Genomic DNA, 24026 nt, shown 5'->3' with positions numbered 1-24026 from the left:
GCACAATAAAGGAAAACACAAAAACAAAGATACAAACACAACACAGACCCATGTAGACCATACTACACAACAGAAAAGAACTTGATAGACAGTGACGTCCACAAACAAACACACAGAGCAAACATTGTAAATAAGTAAATGCTCTGTAAAACACATAAAAAAACAAATACAATTCAAACATATTTAAACTCCTCAACACCCAAGAAATATAAATTCTTAGTATCAAGCATGTACCGACTAAAATATCAAAGCTGCAGTGCAGGAGATGTTGAAATGACAAGAAGTAATTTTAGCACAAGATACATGGAACGTTATAAGTGTTGGGAGTATGACAGTAATCACTACGTACTTAAAGAACATTTAAACCAATGTAGCTATCGCTCCACAAATATACAGTAAGACACTAAAATTAACAGAATAAATTATCATAACAAATATCTCAAAATTATGTGTTCTTTGAGGAAAATTGTTTTCAATGCCACTGGCAGAACACCAGATTCACCATCAATACAGCGAGAGAACACCTAGAGCAGTATCAAAACGCACAGTAAGTAATTAAACGTGTATTGAGCAACAGGTGTCCAGTGAAATGTTAGTGACGTACCTTAACAATAGGAGAGTATGCACCAGTAAGTTGAAAGTGCTGCATTAGAATGCAAATGTATATGTATTTCAGGTCACTGATAATGCCTTAATGGAGGTGAAGTGAATTTGGAAAATCAAATTGCCTTTATTCAATCGAATACGAATGGTCCTAACCTAAAAACCATTAATTTAATACTAATGGTAACTGGGCGTTGACAGATCAATAGCATTAAAAATGAAACCACAAGTATCTGCAGTTCCTAACAGATACTCTTCTGCAGTCAGTGGGAGACATCCAGCAGTACATGACGGAAATCCATGTGGTACCAACATGACCGATGTCCCTCTCATTCCGAACAGATAATTAAGGAACTTCTGAAAAGAACGTTTGGAGATCGTTTAACCGCTCGTTCGATAAACATCAGTATAAGGCTTGTCAACGAGGGAAGGTGGTCGACATGTGTACCAAAGTGGTGTGGTGTGAAGGTGGAATGAGTAACAATTGACAGGTACTGTTGAGGACTTAGGCCTCACAGGCCGTCGACGCTCGACCGGTGATATGACTGACTTTTGAGTCAAAGAAACCGTGTGATGAGTGATTCGGCGGTTGAAAAGGCTACAGGACGTCTGTATTGCATAAAACTGTTGGCAGACGATTGGTGATACGAATCTCCATCACCGATTACCACGACGAGCACCATATGGTACACCATGGACTCCATCACAGTCGGGCAAGAAATCATGCAGAGTCGACGCCCCAGAATTAGTGCGGGGAATTGTTTATGGATGAAACTCGGGTCTGTTTGTACTCTGATAATCGCAGACGACGTGTCTGGAGACAACCCGATAACACCGGATGCCTCCAATACTGTCTGTCACATATGCAACAAGGTAGTTCTGGAGATATGTTCCGGGGTGGTATTACGCGGAGCCACCGAACACCTCTTGTGGTTGTTGAGGGCAGCCTCACTGTTCTACGGTAAAGGGACAAGATTCTGCAAGAAATAATGGGACCCTATTGCAGATATTTTGGTGACAGTTTCATCGTGACGGATAACAACTCGTGCTGTTCTCGTGAACACGTTCCTTCCGCATGCTAGAATCACCAGAATGGAGTTGCCTGCGTGTTTCACGACGTGAGCCAAATCGAACATGTTTTTACTGTCGATAACGACCCAGTATACTGCGCGACCCTCGCAGAATCGCCACTGAAGAGTGGGACAATTTGGACTAGGGCTGGCTTGGTGATCTCATCGATGGTATGCCACGACGGATTCAAGCCGCCGTCTGAGGTTCAAATGGTTCAAATGGCTCTGAGCACTATGGGACTTAACATCTATGGTCATCAGTCCCCTAGAACTTAGAACTACTTAAACCTAACTAACATAAGGACATCACACAACACCCAGCCATCACGAGGCAGAGAAAATCCCTGACCCCGCCGGGAATCGAACCCGGGAACCGCCATCTGAGGAAGGGAGCGTTCCACCACATACTGGCGTTGACAGGAGCGCCGCCAAAAGTCCTATGTTTGAAGCACAAGATTTTAGCGCTACACATTCTTTTCCCGTGTCTCAGAGCCTTTTTTTGTTTTCTGTGTAATGAATTTCCAAATAAATGGATAATGCAATTTTTTTTGTTGATTTGTGTAACATGTAACAGATACGACAGTGTTATAATCGTTCTTTTGCAAACAGTCCCATAACTTATGTAAAACCCGTAAGCAAGAGTGAAGTCTAATCGAAAGAAACTAATTAATGACAGGAAACGAAACGTGAATCAGTACCAGTAATCGCCAATGTTAAATGAGAAGCAACTATGGAAACAATATGTGCTCTGCTTGCCCACATGCGAAGGGACAAGCCAGGCAAGTACTGGAGTTGGGCCGGTCTGTGTTTTGAAAGGAAGCCGCCCTGACGCCGGCTGTCTACAGTCGTACAATGCAGAATACATGTCCAGGATGTGTAGGGACCATAGAGACCGTTTTAGCGAACTGTGTCTTCATTGGATATGCGTCACTGAACGGTAGACTCCGGGATGAAATATCACTGCGGAGAGAAACACCAGGAAGTCAAAGTTCGCCAAGAAACAGGGGCACCTAAGATAACTTAGAATGTGGAATGGCAACAGAAAGTTTAGAACCCCCCTGAAGATTGTGGAACAACGATACCTCAACCAAGTGCCGCAAAATCACATAGTTAAATTAGCCTAAAAACGTCTACCACTGGTTCACGTAAAGACACTACTGGCCATTAAAATTGCTACACCAAGAAGAAATGCAGATGATAAACGGGTATTCATTGAACGAATATATTATACTGGAACAGACATGCGATTACATTTTCACTCAATTTGGGTGCATAGATCCTGAGAAATCAGTACCCAGAACAACCACCTCTAACCGTAATATCGGCCTTCATACGCCTGTGACTGAGTGAAATAGAGCTAAGATGGCGTGTACACGTACAGCTGCGCATGCAGCTTCAACACGATACCACACTTCATCAAGAGTAGTGACTGCCGCATTGTGACGAGCCAGTTGCTCGGCCTCCATTGACCAGACGTTTTCAATTGGTGACAGATCTGGAGATTGTGCTGGCCAGGGCAGCAGTCGAACATTTTCTGTATCCAGAAACGCCCGTACAGGACCTGCAACATGCGTTCATGCTTTATCCTGCTAAAATGTAGGGTTTCGCAGGGATCGAATGAAGGGTAGAGCCACGGGTCATAACACATCTGAAATGTAACGTCCACTGTTCAGAGTGCCGTCAATGCGAACAAGAGGTGACCGAGACGTGTAACCAATGCCACCCCATACCATCACGCCGGATGATACGCCAGTATGGCGATGACGAATACACGCTTCCAATGTGGGATCACCGCGATGTCGCCAAACACGGATGAGACTATCATAATGCTGTAAACGGAACCTGGATCAATCCAAAAAAAATGACGTTTTGCCTTTCGCGCACCCAGGTTCGTCGTTGCGTACAACATCGCAGGCGCTCCTTTCTGTGATGCAGCTTCTAGGGTAACCGCAGCCATGGTCTCCGAACTGTTAGTCCATGCTGCTTCAAACGTCGTCGAATTGTTCGTGCAGATGGTTGTTGTCTTGCAAACGTCCCCATCTGTTGACTCACGGATCGATATGTGGCTGCATAATCCGTTACAGCCATGCGGATGAGATGCCTGTCATCTCGACTGCTAGTGATACAAGGCCTTTGGGATCTTGCACGGCGTTTCGTACTACCCTCCTGAACCCACCGATTGCATAATCTGCTAACAGTCATTGGATCTCGACCAACGCGAGCAGCAATGTCTCGATACGATAAACCACAATCGCGTATGCTACAATCCGACCTTTATCAAAGTCGGAAACGTGATGGACGAATTTCTCCTCCTTACACAAGGCATCACATCAACGTTTCACCAGGTAACGCCAGTCAACTGCTGTTTGTGTACGAGAAATCGGTTGGAAACTTTCCTCATGTCAGCACGTTGTAAGTGTCGCCACCGGCGCCAACCTTGTGTGAATGCTCTGAAAAGCTAATCATTTGCATATCAAAGCATCTTCTTCCTGTCGGTTAAATTTCGCGTCTGTATCACGTCATCTTCGTGGTGTAGCAATTTTAAAGGCCAGTAGTGTAATTTATAAATGGTAATAAGAAATGTGGCTTTGCTTATAGAGGTACTTCCAGACTGTCCAGTGCACGAAAGTAGACTGAGAGAGGGAGTAATTCAGACATATTTTGGAGCGCCAAGGCTAACAGTTTCGTAACTGGTTAACCACTTGAAATTGTGATAAGGGAGATCAGCTATTGTGAGTTACCTTATTATTGGTTTGTTCAGCCAGTCACAAATTATGCGATGCCAAAAAACGCACAGCACGGAGATTTCCTTGTCGCAAGCGCTCTGTAGGAAGTTTCTTCCTAGGCCGGTGTCTTGAAGGGCAGACTTCACTTCTAGGCGGCTTCTACAGGCTTGTCTGGGACGAAAGGCTCTCATCCGGCTGAGTCGAACTTAGATGCAAACACACAGGAGTTGGTGGTACAGAGCCAGTGACTGATTTTCCAGCCACTTCAGCCACCACCTGCAGATTATATGGTAGTGTGATCCAGCCACAACAGCGAAACTAATCGCAGGAAAAGAAAAAAATATTTCCAATGATCTACAATAATTTAAATCTTCATTGTGAAGAATTATTTTCAGTTAGAAGATCAACATGCCTTCAACTCCACCATATATGTACACACGTACCCCGTAGTAGTTTCTAGCTCTATGCACTAAACTTCGGTAACCACGGCACGAATCCCATGAATGTAAATGTTTTCTCCAGATGCGTGTTCACTTCAGTCACCTTCCAAATCACTGGTCCAGGTCTGCAAAGGCATCAAATTGTAACTTTTAATGATTGTTAAACTACAGGTTTATTGTGAATTTAATTGCACATATGTGTAATAAACAGAGTTCATTGAGATAAATGGTTCATATGGCTCTGAGCACTATGGGACTCAACTTCTGAGGTCATCAGTCCCCTAGAACTTAGAACTACGTAAACCTAACTAACCTAAGGACATCACACACATCCATGCCCGAGGCAGGATTCGAACCTGCGACTGTAGCGGTCTCGCGGCTCCAGACTGTAGCGCCTAGAACCGCGCGGCCACCCCGGCCGGCTCATTGAGATACTCGTCTAATTTTGCAGTCAGATATATTGCTTTATCATTGTTTTCAAAGCTGATGATTTACTTACGTCAGATGTACAGAGCCAGATTAAGATATTTAATACAAGATTCTATTCAGAGCATTCCACCCACAAGTCACAATAAAGGACATAACCCAACAACAGTCTTAATACTGAACAAATGAATCGTTGCGGACCTGCTTCCATTTGGTACAGTACCACAGAGGTTGGTTTGTTAGTTACTTAGCTACACATTTCATAGATCATTTCAATGACTCATTTATCGAAATGTTGTATAATGGGTCAGTTTACAAAAAATGGTTCAAATGGCTCTGAGCACTATGGGACTTAACAGCTGCGGTCATCAGTCCCCTAGAACTTAGAACTACTTAAACCTAACTAACCTAAAGACATCACACACATCCATGCCCGAGGCAGGATTCGAACCTGCGACCGTAGCAGTCGCGCGGTGCTGGACTGAACACCTAGAACCGCGAGACCACCGCGGCCGGCGGTCAGTTTACAGGATAGGTATACATTTTCAGTATTAACATTAATTACAAAATAATTTTTTAGTCCTACTCATGCAACTACAGTTAGAAACTATGGTTTTAATATAAGCTACTAGTTTTTAAACAGAAATTCGTCCATGAAGTAGAAGGAGTTAGCCATAATAAATGATTTTGGGTTAGATTTGGAATTCGCTTTGATATCTGTCAGACTCTTATGTTCTTTTGCCAGTGATCAAAAATTTTTGTTGCTGCATACTGAACTCCTTTCTGAACCACTGCCAGCTATTAATAATGGGTAATATAGGTCGTATTTTCTTCTACTGTTGTAGGTATGGACATAGTTATTCTCCTCAAATTGTGGTGGATTATTTATGACAAATTTCATTAGCGACTATATGTAATGTGATATGTTGTTGTTGTTGTTGTGGTCTTCAGTCCTGAGACTGGTTCGATGCAGCTTTCCATGCTAATCTATCCTCTGCAAGCTCCTTCGTCTCCCAGTACCTACTGCAATCTACATCCTTCTGAATGTGCTTAGTGTATTCATCTCTTGCTCTCCCTCTACGATTTTTACCCTCCACACTGCCGTCCAATGCTAAATTTATGATACCTCGATGCCTCAGGACATGTCCTACCAATCCATCCCTTCTTGTAGTCAAGTTGTACCATAAACTTCTCTTCTCCCCAATCCAATTCAATACCTCCTCATTAGTTACGTGATCTACCCACCTAATCTTCAACATTCTTCTGTAGCACTACATTTCAAAAGCTTCTATTCTCTTCTCGTCCAAACTATTTATTGTCCATGTTTCACTTCCATACATGGCTACACTCCATACAAATACTTTCAGAAACGACTTCCTGACACTTAAATCTATACTCGATGTTAACAAATTTCTCTTCTTCAGAAACGCTTTCCTTGCCATTGCCAGTCTACATTTTATATCCTCTCTACTTCGACCATCATCAGTTATTTTGCTCCCCAAATAGCAAAATTCTTTTTCCACTTTAAGTGTCTCATTTCCTAATCTAATTCCCTCAGCATCACCCGACTTAATGAGACTACATTCCATTATCCTCGTTTTGCTTTTGTTGATGTTCATCTTATACCCTCCTTTCAGGACACTATCCATTCCATTCAACTGCTCTTCCAAGTCCTTTGCTGTCTCTGACAGAATTACAATGTCATCGGCGAACCTTAAAGTTTTTATTTCTTCTCCATGGATTTTAATTCCTACTCCGAATTTTTATTTTGTTTCCTTTACTGCTTGCGCAATATACAGATTGAGTAACATCGGGGAGAGGCTACAACCCTATCTCACTCCCTTCCCAGCCACTGCTTCCCTTTCATGCCCCTCGACTCTTATAACTGCCATCTAGTTTCTGTACAAATTGTAATAAGCCTTTCGCTCCCTGTATTTTATCCCTGCCACCTTTAGAATTTGAAAGAGAGTATTCCAGTCAACATTGTCAATAGCTTTCTCTAAGTGTACAAATGCTAGAAACGTAGGTTTGACGTTCCTTCATCTTCCTTCTAAGATAAGTCGTAAGGTCAGTATTGCCTCAAGTGTTCCAACATTTCTACGGAATCCAAACTGATCTTCCCCGAGGTCGGCTTCTACCAGTTTTTCCATTCGTCTGTAAATAATTGGCGTTAGTATTTTGCAGCTGTGACTTATTAAACTGATAGTTCGGTAATTTTCACATCTGTCAACACCTGCTTTCTTTGGGATTGGAATTATTATATTCTTCTTGAAGTCTGAGGGTATTTCGCCCGTCTCGTACATCATGCTCACCAGATGGTAGGGTTTTGTCAGCACTGGCTCTCCCAAGGCCGTCAGTAGTTCTAATGGAATGTTGTCTACTCCCGGGGCCTTGTTTCGACTCAGATCTTTCAGTGCTCTGTCAAACTCTTCACGCAGTATCGCATCTCCCATTTGATCTTCATCTACATCCTCTTCCATTTCCATAATATTGTCCTCAAGTACATCGCCCTTGTATAGACCCTCTATATGCACCTTCCACCTTTCTGCTTTCCCCTCTTTGCTTAGAACTGGGTTTCCATCTGACCTCTTGATAATCATACAAGTGGCTCTCTTTTCTTCAAAGGTCTCTTTAATTTTCCTGTAGGCTGTATCTATCTTACCCCTAGTGACATAAGGCTCTACATCCTTACATTTGTCCTCCAGCCATGCCTGCTTAGCCATTTTGCACTTCCTGTCGATCTCATTTTTGAGACGTTTGTATTCCTTTTTGCCTGCTTCATTTACTGCATTTTTATATTTTCTCCTTTCATCAATTAAATTCAATATTTCTTCTGTTGCCCTAGGATTTCTACTAGCCCTCGTCTTTTTACCTACTTGATCCACTGATGCCTTCACTATTTCATTCCTCAAAGCTATCCATTCTTCTTCTACTGTATTTCTTTCCCCCATTCCTGTCAATTGTTCCCTTATGCTCTCCCTGAAACTCTGTACAACCTCTGGTTCTTTTAGTTTATCCATGTCCCATCTCCTTAAATTCCCACCTTTTTGCAGTTTCTTCAATTTTAATCTGCAGTTCATAACCAGTAGATTGTGGTCAGAGTCCACATCTGCCCCTGAAATGTCTTATAATTTAAAACCTGGTTCCTAAATCTCTGTCTTACCATTATATAATCTATCTGATACCTTGTAGTATCTCCGGGATTCTTCCATGTATACAACCTTCTTTTATGATTCTTGAACCAAGTTATGCTCTGTGCAAAATTCTACCAGGCGGCTTCCTCTTCCATTTCTTAGCCCCAATCCATATTCACCTACTACGTTTCCTTGTCTCCCTTTTCCTACTCTGGAATTCCAGTCACCCATGACTATTAAATTTTCGTCTCCCTTCACTACCTGAATAATTTCTTTTATCTCATCATACATTTCTTCAATTTCTTCGTCATCTGCACAGCTCGTTGGCATATAAACATGTACTACTGTAGTAGGCACGGGCTTCGTGTCTCTCTTGGCCACTATAATACGATCACTATGCTGTTTGTAGTAGCTTACCCGAGGGGACATCTGCGGGTGCTAAAATTAGCCCGCCACCCCAGCCTCCTGGGCTTCTTTGTCGCCTTAAAGGCATTCGTGAGTAACACCGACTCTTGGTAGTTGGCGCTGTAATTCAAGAAAATCCAAGTTCTCACTTTTGCTTAGAAAATGGTTAAGACAAATAAAAAATACACACTTCGTAAATTTTGATTCGCTAAAACTAAAACTGTCCCTCTCTCCCCATAGGGTGGGGTTTGAGAGAGAGGAATTAAGAGTTTTGCAAATGTTGACCCACGTATTTTTTCCGAAGATGTCCTTAAAGTAACCGATTTTTAGCACCGATTTGTGTCACTGTGGTGCCAACTGCTGCGCAAATTGCTGCTGCAGATGCAGCACGATGCGCCACAGCGATAGGCCGAACGCGATTGTCTTCCTTCTCGGTAGTGCGACGTGGCCATCCAGATCGCGGACTTCTTGTGAGCATACCCTCCCGTAACCACTGCTGACAGCTATTATGCACAATGGCTACATTCGTGCCAAGCATTGCTACAGTATCGTAGAAGGAGTATCTAGCTTCTGATAGCCCTACTACGCGATCTCGTTCAAACTCATTGAGTTGTGGAAAATGGCTTCTTTGTCGCCTTAAAGGCATTCGTGAGTAACACCGACTAACCGCGTCAAATCTCAAAAGTAACTAAAGCCCACAACCGTTCCAGTGCCTATTTAAAGCAAACGTGATTTGCTCCCTTATAGAGGAGGTACTAACGCCACTCTAATACTACTGGGGCGAAATCTGAATAGACATCATCTTTCGGAAGTAGAAACACACTTACCACCTTTCGCTTATGTCTCATAAATTTTGCGATTTTTCCCCCATCACTGTATATGATTCCACAGTCGGACCATTGTTATTTAAGCTGTGGTATATAATTTTATTGGAATTGATAGTGAAAAAATGATCGAAACCTGTAGTTCAGTAAAGATTTATTTATCAGCACATCTTGATGTTTCTGACTTTTCCTCTGAAATTATGGGGCACGATCTCCACAAATTCAAATGGCTCTGAGAACTATGGGACTTAACACCTGAGGTCATCAGTCCCCTAGACATAGAACTACTTAAATCTAATTAACCTGACATCACACACATTCATGCCCGAGGCAGGATTCGAACCTGCGACCGTAGCAGCAGCGCGGTTCCGGACTGAAGTTCCTAGAACTTCTCAGCCGCAGCTGCCGGCCGACCTCCACAAAATATGATGGAATTTATTTATATGCGTTCGTTTTGAAAGATCACGTCCATGTTATTTTCCCCTCTTCATCCAGTCGTAACTTGTGCTCAGTCACTAATGATTTGGTCATCGACACAAAGTTAAACAATAACCTTCCTTTCGAATGGAAAATCGCTGAAGTGCATTGTAAAAGAGACAAGATCGAAAATCGAACCCTCGAACAGCTGATTCTGCTCCTTCAGGCATGTTCGTTCATGTCCACATTAAATAAATTCTTTTCGTCAAAAACGGACCCGTTTTTAAGTGAGCGCCATAGGAAGAAGTAAGTCTCCATGCTAGGGAGTATTTTGTGTCCGTCGCGTCGCGCTGTCCCCATTATTTTTACGTGGTAGAAACGGTTGACAGGAACGTCATCACAAGAATGTGCCGGAGGGATGATGGAAAGCGACTTGCGAGCTTTTGAAATTCTGGGCGAACAATGGGCAGCTCTCGGCCTGTGAGTTGCCGCGTGACGGGGCGTAGGCCGCCATAAATTGCCGTCGAGGACCTCTCAGATTAATGAGGGTGATGGACGCGAGGGCGTAATGCATTCTGCTGGTCCACCCGCTCTCCGGGGATGGAACTGCAAATATATGCTAATTACGCGCTCGGGGACGCGAGTTCCGCGACCGGGGATTACAAAAACCCAGCAGAAATGACACTGCAAAGGTCTTTGCGTGTCCATTATATCTGTTATGGTCTTATATAAAATGTTGTGCGGGGCAGACCAACAGGACTCGTTGGCTGGTGCACCTACAGACAAATGTGAATTTCAGCATCGCTTACATTCGGACTTCAGCACTCAGTATTTTGGAAGACGGCGTCGAGCACCCTTTGGCAGCCTCTCTCACCGTTTTAGAGATAACGAACATGTTTTCACAGTTGGCCTAAGTAAAACATTCTGTAAGCCTTTTACAGTCGAAAGTATTCATAATTTATTTTATGTTTTGTTAGACCTGTTGTTTAGAAACAACAATAAAAATATAAAAACATATTATTAACACGGAATTGTAAAATCTTTTTTTCTTTTTTTTCTACTTGACAAAGTGTACTTTAAAATAAACACAAAGGGAAATAATCCATACCCATGTATTGGCTTTTGGTACATTTAATGTACATAAGATGCGTTAATGTAGTAACTAAAAAGCCAAGACTATGCACGTCTGCATGTGAGATAAGAGGCGCATAGCTTCTCCTCCCACTCCTAGCACTAAATGAGCGCATCGTGTGTTATGTCACTTAAAAACGCTATTTGTGTGTGGTCCATTCACGTAATTGTGACCGATGCCTACGTTCGACGTCAACGTGGATTTTGACAGCAAGTGGCAGCACGAACACTGGAGGGTATATAAAGCGTGTCAGGGGGACGCCGAAAACAGGGCAGTCGCTGTCGTAATGCGGAAACTGTGCCACTTATCTGACGTCCGAAAGAGCATCATCACTGGCTTTCCGGCCAAGTGTGGAAACAGATTTGTGAACTGTTCACGAGCCACCGTGGTTAAAGTATACGGTGCAAGGCAAAATGGCACCATCCAAGAACCGGCGCAGAGCCAACTGTGGCGCACCAAGGGCTATAGATGACAGGGGTGTAGGACGGTTGCGGAAATGTGTACATGAGCGAATAGACCTGCAACAGTTCGGCAGCTGACCGACAAAATGAAACGAGTGTTTACCAACCTTCCCTCCTCAACAACCGTTCAGCGAACGTTGCTGCATTTGGACCGCCGCAGTTGGCGCCTGGTTCATGCACCCATCCTGACTGCTGTCCATCGGCGACGAAGGCAGGGATTTGCAAGCCAGTATCGCAACTGGACGTCTGTTGAGTGGTCACAGGCGTTCTTTTCTAACGAATCACATTTTATGCTCCATCGGACGGATGACACGAAACATTTGAAAGCAAACACCATGCAACAGTTATGGTCTGGGGAATGTTTCCGTGCCATTCCCTGGGTGATCTAGTAATTTCTGTAGGCCACAATGGTTCAACAAAAGTATGGATGTATCCTTGGAGATCATGTCCACCCCCACGATGGCAACTACCAGCAGGACAATGCCACGTATCACACAGTTCGCATTGTACATGCATGTTTCGACGCACACCAGGCTGAGTTTGACGTACTCACATGGCCATCAAACTAAGCACTAAGCTCTCCGTCTTCAGGTCACAAGTGGCTCATCGGGACCATCCGACCACCGGGTCATCCTCGGCTGAGGATGCAGATAGGAGGGGCGTGTGGTTAGCACACTGCTCTCCCGGACGTTACGATGGTTTTCTGTGACCGGAACCGCCACTATTCGGTTGAGTAGCTCCTCAATTGGCTTCACGAGGCTGAGTGCACCCCGAAAAACGGTAATAACGCATGGCGGCCCTGACGGTCACCCATCCAAGTGCCGGCCATCTGCGACAGTGCTTAACTTCGGCCATCAAACTCCACGTATTTAAACCCAATCGAAAAAATTCGGGACCGCCTCGATCGGGCTGTTCACGCCAAGGATCCTTAACCAGGAAACCCAGCGCAGCTGGCCGCGTATCTGGAGTCGGCACGGCTCCAAATCCCTGTCGGTACGTTCCAGAACATCACTGATCCTCTTCCTGCTGGTCTCGCGGCGGTTCGTGCTGAGCAGAGTCCTTTGGTTTGGGGAGCCGGGTGGAGGGTCTCAACCAAATGATTCGTTGACTCTGTGACGGTCTTCGCTGCAGATTTCTAGACTTCCGTTATCGGTTGAGTATTTTTGACAGGTCAGTGATGCACTACACAAAGGAAGCAGCTAAATAAATGTGTGACTAGGGCCTCCCGTCCGGTAGACCGTTCGCCGGGTGCAAGTCTTTCGATTTGACGCCACCTCGGCGACTTGCGCGTCGATGGGGATGAAATGGTGATGATCAGGACAACACAACACCCAGTCCCTGAGCGGAGAAAATCCCCGACCCAGCCGGGAATCGAACCCGGGCCTTTAGGATTGACATTCTGTCGCGCTGACCACTCAGCTACCGGTGGCGGACAAGGAGGCAGCTACTCGGGTAGAAGAGAACTTGTAGAGTGCACATGAGGTTTTTTAGGCTAGGCGGTAGTTTGAGGTACTCCGATGAGTACTCGCCAGTCGATAGCAGCATGGGAAGTTATACCGAGTTCGAAGTGAAGAAATTTTGACTGTCAAAATTTTACCATTAAATATTAGAAGTATTCATAACTAAGATCCCGAATTTACTGCCGGCCAAAGTGGCCGTGCGGTTAAAGGCGCTGCAGTCTGGAACCGCAAGACCGCTACGGTCGCAGGTTCGAATCCTGCCTTGGGCGTGGATGTTTGTGATGTCCTTAGGTTAATTAGGTTTAACTAGTTCTAAGTTCTAGGGGACTAATGACCTCAGAAGTTGAGTCCCATAGTGCTCAGAGCCATTTTTGAACCGAATTTACTGCCATCAAGAAAAGTTCTCGCCCTCAAAGTATTCTCGGGACCGAGAACTGGCTGAACCCCGAAGTGGAAAGCTCAGAGATATTTAGAGAATCATGGAAGACAGGTCAGAGGCCATAGGAGGGTGAATGTTCATTCCAGTTGACAAAAATATTGTCCCTATTGAAGTCGAAGTTGAGCGTGACAGTGAAGTTATCTGGTATCGTATAGCAGGTCTAGGTGAAACAAAGCTAATTGTGAATGTTTATACCGGCCACCCGATCCTGCTGTGACAGTTCTAGGATCATTCTAAGAACATCTAGTAGCGCTTAAATGCCCTGATCATGCATTACTACTGACTTGGCAGGAAATCCTAAGAAATTTTGGTCTTATGTCAAAGCGGTAGGTGGATCAAAACAAAATGTCCAGACACTCTGTGACCAAAATGTTACTGAAACAGAGGATGACAGACCAAATGCCGAAATACTAAATGTCTTTTTCCAAAGTTGTTTCACAGAGGAAGATTGCACTGTAGTTCCTTCTCTAGACTGTCGCACAGATGACAAAATGGTAGATATCGAAATAGACGACAGAGGGATAGAGAAACAATTAAAATCGCTCAAAAGAGGAAAGGCCTCTGGACCTGATGGGATACCAGTTCAATTTTACACAGAGTACGCGAAGGAACTTGCCCCCCCTTCTTGCTGCGGTGTACCGTAGGTCTCTAGAAGAGCGTAGCGTTCCAAAGGATTGGAAAAGGGCACAGGTCATCCCGTTTTCAAGAAGGGACGTCGAACAGATGTGCAGAACTATAGACCTATATCTCTAACGTCGATCAGTTGTAGAATTTTGGAACACGTATTGTGTTCGAGTATAATGACTTTCCTGGAGACTAGAAATCTACTCTGTAGGAATCAGGATGGGTTTCGAAAAAGACGGTCATGTGAAACCCAGCTCGCGCTATTCGTCCACGAGACTCAGAGGGCCATAGACACGGGTTCACAGGTAGATGCCGTGTTTCTTGACTTCCGCAAAGCGTTCGATACAGTTCCCCATAGTCGTTTAACGAACAAAGTAAGAGCATATGGACTATCAGACCAATTGTGTGATTGGATTGAGGAGTTCCTAGATAACAGGACGCAGCATGTCATTCTCAATGGAGAGAAGTCTTCCGAAGTAAGAGTGATTTCAGGTGTGCCGCAGGGGAGTGTCATAGGACCGTTGCTATTCACAATATACATAAATGACCTGGTGGATGACATCGGAAGTTCACTGAGGCTTTTTGCAGATGATGCTGTAGTATATCGAGAGGTTGTAACAATGGAAAATTGTACTGAAATGCAGGAGGATCTGCAGCGAATTGACGCATGGTGCAGGGAATGGCAATTGAATCTCAATGTAGACAAGTGTAATGTGCTGCGAATACACAGAAAGATAGATCCTTTATCATTTAGCTACAAAATAGCAGGTCAGCAACTGGAAGCAGTTAATACCATAAATTATCTGGGAGTACGCATTAGGAGTGATTTAAAATGGAATGATCATATAATGTTGATAGTCGGTAAAGCAGATGCCAGACTGAGATTCATTGGAAGAATCCTAAGGAAATGCAATCCGAAAACAAAGGAAGTAGGTTACAGTACGCTTGTTCGCCCACTGCTTGAATACTGCTCAGCAGTGTGGGATCCGTACCAGATAGGGTGTAAGTAGGCTGTTTATGTTTTCTTATTGGCAACGTTACATAGCGCTCTGTACGAAAATCACTGGCTGTGCTGTGTGCAGTCTGTGGCTAGTTTGCATTGTTGTCTGCCATTGTAGTGTTTGGCAGCGGCAGCTGGATGTGAACAGCGCGTAGCGTTGCGCAGTTGGAGGTGAGCCGCCAGCAGTGGTGGATGTGGGGAGAGAGATGGCGGAGGTTTGAAATTTGTAAAACTGGATGTCATGAACTACTATATATATTATGAATATTAAGATCTATTAAATAATTATTTTCTGATCCACATTCTTCGAAAAAGGAGCTCTTGGAATGGAAAGAACAATAAGAAGGGACTAATAACAATAACTGCATTTATAATTTTCTTTTCAAGTACTTGGTAATTTCTTTTGTAGAATAAGTTGTGGTGCACCACTTTAATTACATAGACATTAAGATGTGAATATACATTTCCCTTATCTGCATTGTTGTTTTTACTGTAATATTTTTCTGCTTGAGCTATGTCATGTTTAGGTATAAGTTACTGCTGTTTGCCAGGCATAGTGTTACTGAATTTGACTTTGTGTTACTCTGCTAAGCCCGTTTACTACTGATTTATTTTTCTTGTTTGCTGCTCATTGCCTTATATTAGTTGTAATATTGTTGCTTCCTTTGCCAATTTGAATTTTTTTGTCATTGCTGTTCGTGTTAATTGTTTTGTGCTGCTGCATTGCCTCGTCCCTTAGTTTAGCATCTGAGCTCAGTAGATTTCAGTTAGCTTTAGAAGGGGTAGACTATAAGAGAATGAGTTGCGATTAATTGGAAGAAATGCATTGAGAAGTTATACAAAGAAAGTACAGAAAGCAGGTATAGGTAGGATTTTCTTGCAAATAAATGATGAGGTAAGATAATGAAAAATAAATAATGACGTAAGAAAAATGTGAATATATAAATACAGAAAGCATGCTTGGATAGGATTTTTTGGTGGAAACAAATGTTGAAATAAGACGAAAAATCTATGGAATGAAGTTTTGGGTTGGACTGCAGTACCAAATGTTACACTGAAAACAAACCCTGCCCTTCCCTCTTGTGTTATTCTGCTATATGTTTGTGTACTCTTGTATATTTATGTTTTTCCTGTCTTTATGTGTTTAACTGATATGAGTTATGTTGTAGAATTTTTCTGATAATATGTTATTTTCTTTGTAAAGATGTTTAGACATTATTTATTCTATTCTGTTTTAATGCTCATGTGTGAAGTTGATGTTTCAAACGTTATTCTGATCTTTTATGTATGTACTTATGTCATAATTCCTGTAACACTAATGTATATGTTTATTTCTATTGTTTTGTAAAGCCTGTATTACTACAAATGTTATCTGTATTGTTATGTTTTTAATGATGTATTTTGTACCTTTGTAATTGTATTCTCATGTTATAATATTGTAATTGACACCAGTTCATCAAATTAAGTAACTTGTAAGCATTTATTTCACTGCACACATTTCTGTTGGTCGTAGTAATGCACAATATGTGAGAAGTTGGGACTGTTAGTGTTTGCACGTGTGTTAATAATTCAGCAAGGGACTGGATAACAGCATTGCTGGTTCTAAGGACAATTAGAAAAAAAAACTTTGTGAGTGCACAAGTGGTGGTTTATGGACTTGCTATATTATCTGCAAGACTCTTCAATGGTGATTGTGCACCCGCACAGTCAAACAGATGGCTGCTGGCCATCTCTACAAGGACTACAGTGGGTCTGCATCTTTGATGACCCACCAATACCATTATTTCTACAAGGACTACAGTGGATCTGCACATCTGGTGGCCCACCAATACCACAATCTCTACCAGGACTACAGTGGATCTGCACCTCTGGTGGCCCACCAATACCGTAATCTCTACCAGGACTACAGTGGGTCTGCTCTGTGATGACCTACCTACCAATATTCTTCAAAACGTCGAATGACTCTGCTGTGGGTTTGCTCTGTTGTAGCCCATTACCTGTCAGCATGTCAAGAGTCAGCATTGTCTTTCTGTTGGAAGGACAACACTACTTCTTCAAGACTGCATGGAAATCCACTACTTCCGTGTGCATTTTCTTTTACTGCTCAGACTTTGGGAAAAACACTGCAATTTTACTGTGATGACCAATCTGGACTGTCTTTATGCACTGTGAGAAAATTTTAGCTTTTGACCAACATTGTATCAATAAGTGTGTGCATTTGATTTCTTTGTTATTGTAATTACGATTTTGAAAAAATTTTAACAAATATGTATTGCCCAGTGCCCAAAACAATTTGTAAAATTTTTTGTGGGGAGCGTGGGGGCTATGTAAGTAGGCTGTTTATGTTTTCTTATTGGCAACGTTACGTAGCGCTCTGTACGAAAATCACTGGCTGTGCTGTGTGCAGTCTGTGGCTAGTTTGCATTGTTGTCTGCCATTGTAGTGTTTGGCAGCGGCAGCTGGATGTGAACAGCGCGTACCGTTGCGCAGTTGGAGGTGAGCCGCCAGCAGTGGTGGATGTGGGGAGAGAGATGGCGGAGTTTTGAAATTTGTTATACTGGATATTATGAACTGCTATATATATTGTGACTATTAAGGTAAATACATTGTTTGTTCTCTATTAAAATCTTTCATTTGCTAACTATCCCTATCAGTAGTTAGTGACTTCCGTAGTTTGAATCTTTTATTTAGCTGGCAGTAGTGGCGCTCGCTGTATTGCATTAGTTCGAGTAACGAAGATTTTTGGTGAGGTAAGTGATTTGTGAAAGGTACAGGTTAATGTTAGTCAGGGCCATTCCTTTGTAGGGATTTCTGAAAGTCAGATTGCGTTGCGCTAAAAAAATATTGTGTGTCAGTTTAAGCACAGTCTTGTATAAATGTTCAAAAGGGGACGTTTCAAGGGTTGATAGAAGATATAGAGAAGATCCAACGGAGAGCAGTGCGCTTCGTTACAGGATCATTTAGTAATCGCGAAAGCGTTACGGAGATGATAGATAAACTCCAGTGGAAGACTCTGCAGGAGAGACGCTCAGTAGCTCGGTACGGGCTTTTGTCAAAGTTTCGAGAACATACCTTCACCGAAGAGTCAAGCAGTATATTGCTCCCTCCTACGTATATCTCACGAAGAGACCATGAGGATAAAATCAGAGAGATTAGAGCCCACACGGAGGCATACCGACAATCCTTCTTTCCACGAACAATACGAGACTGGAATAGAAGGGAGAACCGATAGAGGTACTCAAGGTACCCTCCGCCACACACCGTCAGGTGGCTTGCGGAGTATGAATGTAGATGTAGATGTAGAAGTACAGTCTGGGATGTCTATAGTTTGCTTGCAGGATGTACCGACAGAAGTAATTTTGGACACGTTCTTCGAAAACAGCCTTAAGTAGCTAGATCGGCAGCCCACACACATTGGAAATATCTTAGACCATTTAGCTACAAATAGGCAGAAACTTATCAACAACGTCAGCTTAGAAATGGAAATTAGAGATCATGATGGCATTATTGCAACGGAGGTTACGAAAGTTAAGAAGACTGAGAGGATCTCTGCAATAAACAGCACACAAGAAGTTATTAGCATCTCACTTAGAGAGTGCATTGACATCACTTAGGTCCAGTAAGATGGACGTAGAGAAAGTACTGCCACAGTTTTGGCACATTATAAATCGTGGTCTGGAGAATCATTTGCCTAGTAAGTGGATTAAGGATGGAAAAGACCCACCGTGGTTTAATAACGAGATTCGGAAAATGCTGAGGAAGCAGAGCCTGTTGCACTCTCGGTTCGAAAGAGTACGCACAAATGATAACAAGCAAAGGTTAATAGTCATTCTTCTGTGGAAAGATCTATGCGCGAAGCATACTACCACTGTCATACCTTAGCGAAAGATCTGACAGAGAACCAGAGAAAATTCTGGTTCTATGTGAAATTGGTAAGGGGGTCTCGCTTCTTGACCAGTCTGGTGTGGCAGTTGGTTGAAGATAGCAAAACGAAAGCCGAAGTTTTAAATTTCCCCTCAAGAAACCCTTCACTCAGGAGCATAATACAAATATACCGCCGTTTGACCATCGAACATAATCCAGTATGATAAAATAGTAATAAGCGTCCCTGGCGTAGAAAACGACTGAAGGAGTTGAAAACAAGTAAATCATCACGTCTGGATGCAATTCCAATTCGGTTTTTCACTGAGTACTCTAAGGCATTGGCCCGTTGCATTTATCGTCAATCTCTAGTCCAGCGCAAAGGCCAAAGCGACTGGAAAAAGGCGCAAATGACTTGCGCCTTCTTTGAATGAGATGGCCAAATGAACGCATCAGCAAAATTACAGACCAATATGCCAGAGTTCGATTTGCTGCAGAATCCTTTAATCTGTTCTCAGTTCTATTTTCTTGAGAGTGGGAAACTTATGTCCATGAACCACCGTTGTTTTAGAAAGCATCGCTCGTGCGAAACTCAGCTTGCCCTTTTCTCACAAGATATACTGCGAACTATAGATGAAGGGCAACAGGCAGATACCATATTTCTAGATATCCGTAAAGTATTTGACACGGTGCCCCCTTGCAGGCTGTCAAAGAAAATATGATAATTAGGAATGAGTTAGCAGATATGTGGGTGGCTAGAAGACTTCTTGAGTAAAGAACCCAGCATGTTGTCCTCGACGGCGAGCGTTCATCAGAGACAAGGGTATCGCCAGGAGTGGCCCAGGAAGTGTGACAGGACAGTTAATATTCTGTATATGTATAAATGATTTGGAGAACAGGGTGGGCAGCAATCTGCGATTGTTTGCTGATGATGCTGTGGTACAGAGTAAGGTGTCGAAGTTGAGTGAGTGAGTGTAGGAAGATACAAGATGACTTAGACAAAATTTATAGTTGGTGTGATGAATGGTAGCCACCTCTAAATCCACCTCTAAATATAGAGAATGTAAGTTAATGCGAATGAATAGGAAAAACCAATCGGTAATGTTCGTATACATCATTAGTAGGGTCCTGCTTGTCACAATCACTTCGTTTAAATATCTTGGCGTATCGTTGTAAAGCGATATGAAATGGAACGAGCAGGTGAGAATTATGGTAGGAAAGGTGAATGGTCAATTTTGGTTTCATGTAGGGAAATGTGGTTCATCTACACTATGTGATCAAAAGTAACCGGACATGTGGCCGAAAATGACTTACAATTTCCTGGTGCCCTCAGTCGGTAATTGAGTAAGCTGTTGGCTCACATTTAGCCTAGATGACAGCTCCACTCTTGCAGGTATACGTTCAATGAGGTACTGTAAGGTTTCTTGGGGAATGGGAGCCCATTCTTCACGGAGCGCTGCACTGAGGAGAGGTATCGATGACGGTCGGTGAGGCCTGGCACGAAGTCGGCATTTCAAAATATCCCAAAGATGTTCTATAGGATTCAGGTCAGGACTCTTTGCAGGCAAGTCCATTACAGAGACGTTATTGTCGTGTAATCACTCCGCCACAGGCCGTGAATTATGAACGGGTGCTCGATCGTGTTGAAACATGCAATCAACATCCACGAATTGCTCTTCAGCAGTGGGAAGAAAGAAGGTGCTTAATACATCAGTGTGGGCCTTTGCTGTGATATTGCCACCAAAACAAGACGTGCAAGTCCCCTGCATGAAAAACACGACCACACTATAACACCACCGCCACCGAGTTTTACTGTTGTCATTACACACGCTGGCAGATGATGTTCAGTGGGCATTTGTCGCACCTACACCCTCCCATCGGATCGCCACATTGTGTACCGTGATTCGTCACTCCATACAACGTTTTTCCACTGTTCAATCGTCCGATGTTTAAGCTCCTTGCACCACGCGATGCGTCGTTTGGCATTTAGCGGCGTGATGTGTTGGTTATAAGCAGCCGCTCGACCATGAAACCCAAGTTTTCTCACCTCCCGCCTAACTGTCATAGTAATTGCAGTGGATCCTGATGCAGTTTGGAATTCCTGTGTGATGTTCGGCATAGATGTCTGCCTATTACACATTACGACCCTCCTCAACTGTCGACGGTCTCTGTCAGTCAACAGACAAGGTCGGCCTGTACGCCTTTGTGCCGTACGTGTCCCTTCACGTTTCCACTTCACTATCACATCGGAAACAGTGGAGCTGGGGATGTTTAGGAGTGCAGAAATCTCGCTTACAGACGTATTACACAAGTGACACAAAATCATCTGACCACGTTCAAAGTCAGTGACTTTCGCGGAGCGCCCCGTTCTGCTCTCTCACGATGTCTAATGACTCCTGAGGTCGCTGATATGGAGTACCTGGCAGTAGGCGGCAGCACAATGCACCTAATTGTCCGGATACTTTTGATCTCATAGCGTTTAAAGGAAAACGCATATAGGACGCTAGTGCGACCTGTTATTGCGTACTGCCCGAGTATCTGGGATCAGAACCAGGTTGGATAAAAGGGAAACACTGAAGCTGTTCAGAGGGGGCCTGCCAGATAAGTTGCTGATGGCTTAGAACAGCACGCACGTGTTACGGAGATGCTTCAGGAACTCAAATGGAATCCTTGGAGCGAAGGCAACGTTCATTTCAAGGAACACTATTGAGAAAATTTAGAGAACCAGCGTTTGAAGCTGACTGCAGAGCGATTCTATTGCCTCCAACACACTGCGCGTAAGGACCACGAAAATATGATACGTGAAATTAGGGCTCATACGGTGGCTTATAGCAGTCGTTTCTCCCTCTTTGTTTGCGAGTAGAAGAGGAAAGGAAATGTCTGGTAGAAGTGCGATTACCCTCTCTCACGCGGCGTAACATGGACTGCGGAGTGCCGATGTAGATGTAAATGTAGGAATTTTGTTTATTCAGGCTTTTGACAAGTGATCACATTAGCTTGACTGGACTGTGTAATACTGCATATGATTTGCTCCATAACCAAGTGCGAGGTATATGAGAATTATAAAACTGTACGTTTAGTAAGATATTTTCTAAAAGAAGTATACATCACAGCCGGCAGGAGTGGCCGAGCGGTTCTAGGCGCTACAGTCGGGAACCGCGCTGCTGCAACGGTCGCAGGTTCGAATCCTGCCTCGGGAATAGATATGTGTGATGTCCTTAGGTTAGTTAGGTTTAAGTAGTTCTAAGTTCTAGGGGACTGATGACCTCAGAAGTTAAGCCCATAGTGCTCAGAGCCATTTGAACCATTTTAGTATACATCACATAATAACTTAAGTAATAGCAAGCAAACAGAATTTTAAGGTGACAGCCTTTAACATGGTTTTTCATGTTAGGCAGAGTATCCATACGTATTATAAAAAAGTATGTTTGTGTGAGAATGTATGTAGTTAAGTGCCACATCTCTTCCTACACCACGGGAAGGATTTCAACCAAACTTGGAACACATATCACTTACTGTCAGGCAACAATTTCTGGGGGCGTAAGAACCAACCACCCACAGCAGTTCCGGAGATGTGATGTCATAAACAATTAGATGCGTGAAAAACTACCATATCAGGCATGACGTTTAAATTTATTACTTCCTTGCTACTAACAGTATTCGCAAAATATTTTGCAGACAGTATCCACATATGACACTGAATGTACCTACAAAGTTATATCATTGTATGACACCTAGATAAGGAGAGATGACGTCATAAACACTGAGATTCGTGAAAAACTGATGCATGTTCTTTGCTACTAACTGTGTTCGCAACATGTTTCGCAGACAGCCTCCACATATGCTGCTCGGTGTACCTACACATATATATAACTTTGCTACCCATAGTTCAAGAGATATGACGTCATAAACACTGAAACATGTGAAAAAAAGCCGCATCAAGTATGAAGTCTTAATACATCTATTCTTTATAACTAAGACACTCCTGCAATCGTGCCAACTTAAAGAAATCCCTGACACCCGGCAGCACTTTTAACAGCATTCAACTGCGAAGCGCAAACGACTGCAGGCTAAAACTGTAACCCTCTATAGAGGTATGAAGAGGCGTTGCCATAGAGACGTTTACAAAACTGCTTTAGACACGCGAAACAGCTACACCCAGCACACACAATCTTCCATGATCCTGTGGGTTTGGATTTGTGGTAAGGTCCTATGGGGCCAAACTGCAGAGGTCATCGGTCCCTAGGCTTACGCACTACTACTAATCTAACTTAAGCTAACTTACGCTTAGAAAAACACACATACCCATGCCCGATAGAGGACTCGAACATCCGAGGAGGGTATCCGCGCAAACCGTGACAGGACGCCTTAGACCGAGCGGCTACCTCGCACGGCGGGAATTCTCTACTTCTACATTTGCACATATGCATATTTCTTTGTACGACTGTTTCATAATGTTAAAAGTGTTTTCAAGAATACATGAAAATTAAGTTCTTTCGATATTAACTACAAACAAAGTTCACTGTTTTGCTCCGGTTTCTAATAGAAAATTGGAAAAATGAGTATCGGGGCAATGCCGGGTTTATTAGCTAGTGCATCACAAAAGAAGGAAAAGCAGGATATAAACACTAAAATAATTAAAATCAGTGCCATATCAGCACATAAGTGGGCGTAACGACCGCCACGGTGGCAGGTTCGATTCCTGCCTCGGGCATGGATGTGTGTGATGTCCTTAGGTTTGTTAGGTTTAAATAGTTCTAAGTTCTAGGGGACTGACGAATCCCGATGTTAAGTCCCATAGTGCTCAGAGCCATTTGGGCGTAACGTACAACGTTATGCTGACCATTAGTGGCGCTTTTCTTACGGGAGCAGGATGCTTGAGCCGTTGAACATTTATTTGGCGTCGAAGTGCCTCGGAAACGGATAGGGAGTGATGAACGAGGACTCACAGTGTGTTAGTAAGCAGGCGATTTCCAGGCATACTGGGCGGAGTTTTCATTTATC

The 24026-nt window shown here is 43.3% G+C and overlaps 1 long non-coding RNA gene across 1 annotated transcript in view; it reads right to left on the bottom strand.

Moving 5' to 3' along the window:
• Positions 1–4830: 4830 nt before the first annotated feature.
• Positions 4831–24026, bottom strand: part of LOC126100917 (uncharacterized) — a 193000-nt gene continuing 173804 nt past the window's right edge. Inside the window, exon 4 of the long non-coding RNA XR_007522228.1 lies at positions 4831–4964. This is a non-coding gene — a long non-coding RNA (uncharacterized LOC126100917). The remainder of the gene's footprint in view (positions 4965–24026) is intronic.

This window comes from Schistocerca cancellata, chromosome 9, assembly GCF_023864275.1.
Source record: "Schistocerca cancellata isolate TAMUIC-IGC-003103 chromosome 9, iqSchCanc2.1, whole genome shotgun sequence".
NCBI lineage: Eukaryota > Metazoa > Arthropoda > Insecta > Orthoptera > Acrididae > Schistocerca > Schistocerca cancellata.
This window is presented reverse-complemented; position numbering and strand designations above follow the sequence as displayed.